Source organism: Asparagus officinalis, chromosome 10, assembly GCF_001876935.1.
Source record: "Asparagus officinalis chromosome 10, Aspof.V1, whole genome shotgun sequence".
Classification (NCBI taxonomy): domain Eukaryota; kingdom Viridiplantae; phylum Streptophyta; class Magnoliopsida; order Asparagales; family Asparagaceae; genus Asparagus; species Asparagus officinalis.
In genome coordinates, this window is record NC_033803.1 from 34,232,003 (window position 1) to 34,237,857 (window position 5,855).

Sequence of the window (5,855 nt, forward strand, 5' to 3'; positions counted from 1 at the left end):
TACAACCGGCCTACATCTCACAAGACTCATACTTAGCCAAGAATCAAGGTCATGTAACTAACCATCACATCACTCATCTCAAATAATCAACAATCTCAATATCCCTGCTCCTCAGACCCACCCCAGGCCGAAACAAGACGCTGGCGCGAGCCTGGAAAACAAATAATAATCTCGATATCACCTCACCTCAGACCCACCCCAGGCCGAAACAAGACGCTGGCGCGAGCCTGGAAAACAAATAATAATCTCGATATCACCTCACCTCAGACCCACCCCAGGCCGAAACAAGACGCTGGCGCGAGCCTGGAAAACAAATAATAATCTCGATATCACCACACCTCAGACCCACCCCAGGCCGAAACAAGACGCTGGCGCGAGCCTAGAAAATACATCAACAATCTTATATCACGATACCTCAGACCCACCCCAGGCCGAAACAAGGCGCTGGCGCGAGCCTGGAAAATAACTAGCTCACATGGACCAAGACTTCTCATCCCAATTCTCGTAATTCTAGGTCAACTACACACGGTGTTCTAGATCCTAACTGTGTCATACGGGTCACTATAGTCATAAACTCCTAATGATTCTCAATCACAACATGAAACAATCAATGCAACAAATCATGTGCAACAATATCATATCATATCAGATAATCAAAATAAGAAATATAAATCATAAACAACATCTACATAATTCAGAAAATAATCTTTTTCTAAATAAATTCATTTTAAATTATTTCACTTAACAATTAATCTAAACTAATTCATTTCCAAAATAAATTCTTTTAAATTATTATAATTATCTAAAAATGATTCTTTTACCCTATAATTATCTAAAAATAATTCTTTTACCGAACTAAATTTTTTTTAATTCCTTATAATTATTCTGAAAATGTCATTTATCACATATCCATTATGTAAATCAATATTATTTACCAAACAACCCACGCAGATAAATACGACACAATTAAACTATGCAAATAATTCATAAAAAATGTAAATAATCAAACTACGAAACAGGAGAGCGGAATCTTGCCTCGGGTATTTGTCGAACGAATTGATGCTGACGGCGTGGATCGGATCTGAGGCGGTGGAGCACGACGTCGAACAACGGCGAGCTCGACGGCGAGGTGGCACGAACGGGGTAAAGGCAGCAGCGACGAGGTGGGGGCTGAAGGAGTCGGGGTCAGTGGCGTCGTTGGCGGCGTGGTGGAGGATCTGGGAAGGAGGGGGACGTTGGTGGTGGTCGCACGGGTGGAGGAGGCGCTGGAGGCGGTTGTGGAGGTCTGCAGGGTGGTGCAAGGGGAGGCGGTAGCGGTCGAGGCTGAGCGGCGGCCGCGCGGAGGGGACTGGGGCTTGGTTGTGCGGTTGAGAGAGGAGCTCGGAGGTAGGGAGGGGACGGCTATCGGGGTCGCTGGGCGCGGTGGCTGAGGTCAGGGTTCGGGTTGCTGGCGGAAAACAGCAGGAGGCAGCAGTCAGGTCACTGGGTCGGCGGAGGAAGCAGGAGGCGGCGGGGAGGCTCGAGCTGGTCAGCGGTGGTGAAGCCAAGGCTGCGGCGTCGCCAGCGGTGAGAGAGGAAGCCGGATGGGGGAGGTCAGGCGGTGGGAATTGGCGGAGGTTCGAGCGAGGGTGAGAAGAGTGAACGACGTGAGAGAGGTCGGTCGATGGCGAGCTTTGGCTGGAGGAAAAGGAGAAGGAAGCGGAGAGATGAAGCAGGCGGGGCTTGCGGTGGGTTCGGAGCGGAGGCGGTCAGGGGTGCAGGCGGCGCGGTGAGGGTTGGGTTCGGTGTTGGGAGGAAGAAGAAGAAGAAAAGATAGTTTTTTTTTTTGAACTGATGGAGAGAGAGAGTGTACGGGAGAGAAAAGAAGGAATTGTTTATTTTATGGAAGGGGAGAGAGAGAGGGATATGCACTGATTTGGGGGGTTGGTTTGGAAAGAATTCAAAAGATGGGGAGTGATTAGGGGATTGATTGAGAAATAAATTAGGGGAAAAAATATGGAAGGAATTCAAATTCAAATTAGATGAAAAATAAGAGAGGGAAAATATTTATTTATTTACTTATTCAGAATATTTAAAAATAATACTTATAATAATAATTAACCATATAATAATATTAGTAAATAATTAACAGCTAAATATTTATATATTTACATATGTACTAATATACTAAGCTCAGGTTTACATTAATAATAACAAGGTCACTAATAATATTAGCTACCAAAAGATTTATATATAAAATCATTAAACCATAAATTAATATTTAGCAGAAGTAATAAATACAAGACTATATATTTTATTATTTATTTATTTTAAAAACTTAGAAAATTCCAAAAATTAGGAAAAATATTAATAAAATATAATATAATATTTTAAATACTAGAAAAATTGTTTAAATACGTATCGAAAAATTACGGTTGTTACAATCTCACATGTCACTATCATATTGCTTTGGCGCAGTCTGAGCCTTTAGCGAAGAGGACTAAATCACATGTGAGCCTGAAGCAGTTCGCGTCTTATTTGTTCAGAAATCTAGAGAGCAATTCTGGCGAGACTATTGGTGAGCTGGCGCCACTTACTCCTTCAGGGGTTAATAGTCTACTAAAGAAGATTGACGCTCATTCCTATACCATTAGCAGTCCTGAGAGTGGCTTTCCCGCAGGGACAAAGTTTAAATCATTCTTATGGCATGCGACCGCACCGATTCGGCCGATGACCCTTCTTGCCGGTTACCTCGCTATCTGGTTAAAGAAATGCGTGGTCCCATATCAGTCTGGTGACACTTTGCCATTAGAAGTGCTCTACCCAGCGGTTCAACTTGCCTACAAAAAGGAACTTTCGCTTCCTCCGGTGATGGTGGCTAACATTCATCGAGGGCTTCGACAGATTTCTAGTGCTTTAACATGGAAAGAAAGTGAATCGTCGGCTCAGATTCCTACCATTAAGGTGGAGCTTCCGTACACTTATTTGATGGCTTGGTTCGTCCTTCATCGTTCTGATATAATGTCGGTACCGAACGCCACAGACCACTCTGTTCCCCTACTACAGTTGCTTGAGAATGGCAAGTGGGAGGGACGAGGATTCCCTGACATCAGAAAGCAGCTACAGGTCCACAAGTGTTGGGCATTCTCCACTTGCTTTCCGCAGTTCTCCAGCCGATATGGAGAGTGTTTGATTGATGAGGAGAAGCCGAGGGAGTATCGAACTCATTTAGATATCAGCTGCTTTAATTGGTTAGTGAACATTAGGTCGGGTTATCTGACCTTCTGGGTGAGGAATCAGTGTTTTATAGAGTCATATCTACCCTGCCGATTCGCCCGCCAGTTTGGTTATGATCAGCTTTATGTCGGGAATCCACGTCAGCAGCTTCGGACTCATGGAGGTTTGATGGACGGTCTTCGTACATGGTTGTGGACCGTGATGGGCTGCACTGGTGCTAAGTTCAGTCTCCCGAGTACTGAGCGGCAGTTGAATCTCACCTTCTTAAGCTGCAGGTGGTTGTTAGCAGCTAATAAAACTGTCCCCGTGAAGCTGATTGAAGAGCTAGTGGCCGAGGAAGCTTCTCAGGTTGATTCTCGTGTGATTCGGGATTACGCTCGGTCACAGAGGACACGGAGCAAGACTCGCCGGATTGACAAAGAGGGAAAGAAGGTCTTCAATTCTACTGATGAGGCTTCAGGCGGAGATCTTGAAGATTACGAGGACTGTTCCGAGCGAGGTTAGCTACCTATTCTTTCCTTCTGTCTTCCAGAATTATTAATGGATAGCGAGATGAGTCCTGATCCTGCTCCTCATGATTATGTACCTTCTGGTGAGCCTGACTCACCGTACCAGGTAGAAAAGCCTGCAGAAGCTGCCGACGTTAGGGAGGCTATCAATGTAGGATCCGATTCAGCGAATCCAGGTACATCTACCATTGACAATATATCTTTTAGATGGCACACAAAGAAGTTGAACGATCCAAAATTCGTGCATTCCCTAATCGTCTCTATGCTTCTTACTCTTTTTAGACAAATTGCAGGAGGCAAACGTGGATCTTGGGAATAGAGAGGCTAACACACCCATAAGAGGTAACTCATTTCTATTGGTCGTAGTCTCTTTATTCTTCTTTCGCACTTATATTCTCTTGTGTCAGATTTCTTGACTGATGATTTTGACGAGGAAGGTTTGCTTGTGGACACTCCTATGTTCCACTTCATGTATGGCTCTCCTCAGATTGATGACCAGATGCCTGAGGATATGTTTCCTGAGTCTACACTCCCTAAGAATCCCGAGGATGGTTCTTTTGAAAGTACGTGCCTCTTCTCTAGTTAATTATAGGACTAGCCAATTTTTGACTAATGCAGCTATAACGTGATGCATCTGAGAATTCCGTTTTGTATTTGACAGGAGCTTTTGTCGAGACTGATCCTGTTGAGTCGGCTATGAGACCAACTACACCAGTTGATACACCCACAGCCGTTACACCTCCACTACCCCCAGTGACTCAAGGGGAAGAAGGTATAAATTGAGCACTAAGAAATGTTATTTATTTCCTCATCAAGGCTTTTGACGGATTTTTCCTTTTTGTATAGGGCTTTCTTCTCGGGTTCATGTCCTTGTGAAGGAGTTATTATCAGACAGCGACCCAGAGAAAATCGTCATCTGCATAGAAGTCCGCTCCTTCTTCTCCTTCGTGAATGCAATGATCGGCAAACTCTTCCATGGCGGACTTTCCCTTCACCAGTTTAAACCTTTCCTTGATTCTAGGGTAAATTCGATAAGGGATGCAGGATACCCGGATCTGGCGAATGCTATAGTTGATGACCTTGGTTGTCTAGAGTACGAGCTTCAGATGTTTCGCGAGCTCCGGGATGCAGGTGCCTCTTCATTCATTGCTGCCGAGTTGGATACTCACTTACAGACATGGCGTGATACTCGGATTCTTGCTGAGCTCGAGATTCAGGTGCAGTAGGACCGGGTAGACCGAGTTGAGGCTAACCTTGCTATTAGATCATCCTCACTCGACGAGCTTGATTCTTCCATTGCCTCTTGTGAGACCCAGATAGACCAGCTCCGAAGAGAACTCCGTGAGAAAGAGGAGACTTTGAGTATTCTTCAGATGACGAAGATACAGGATCAACAAGCACACACTGCTTTATCTGATGAGCTGAAGTCCTTGAAGCAGAAGTTGGTCGAGACAGAGGAGGTTGCTATGAAGACTTTAGCCGCGACTGAAGAGTCCATTAGAGCCGAGTTGCAGGATGAGCTTAGGCAAGCTTATGATGAGAAGCTGTCTAAGTTTAGTCAGCAGATTTTTAGCCATGGGCTTGATGTATGATTTCATTTGCTGAATACTTTAACTTTTGATTCTCTTAGTGAAACTGGTTTTTATCTTTATCTTTATTATGATTTCTCATTCCGTTTGAAATGATTGACCATAATACTCATAGGATTTTTGGCAAATCCTCAGTCTTCAACGGGTTTGATAAGCCTTTACCGATTACCATTTGAATCGGGCTAGCATGCGGATTGTCTAAATCCATTCCGCATGTAACGTTATGCTAAGAGAGTGAATTCTCCGAGACTTTGTGCTATGATGTCGAATACATAGACTTCGCCATTGTTACGGGAATAGGCTACCCGGCGACACGTGTTAGATGTTGACTTTAGGATTTTTGGCTAACCCCCAGCCTTCTACGGATTTGATTAGCCTTTACCGACTACCGTTTGAGTCGGGCTAACACGCAGATTGTCTAAATCCGTTCCGTATGTAACGTTGTGCTAAGAGAGTGAATTCTCTTAGACTCGGCGCTACGACTTCGAATACGTATACTTCGCCATTGTTACGGGAATAGGCTACCCGACAATGTGTATTA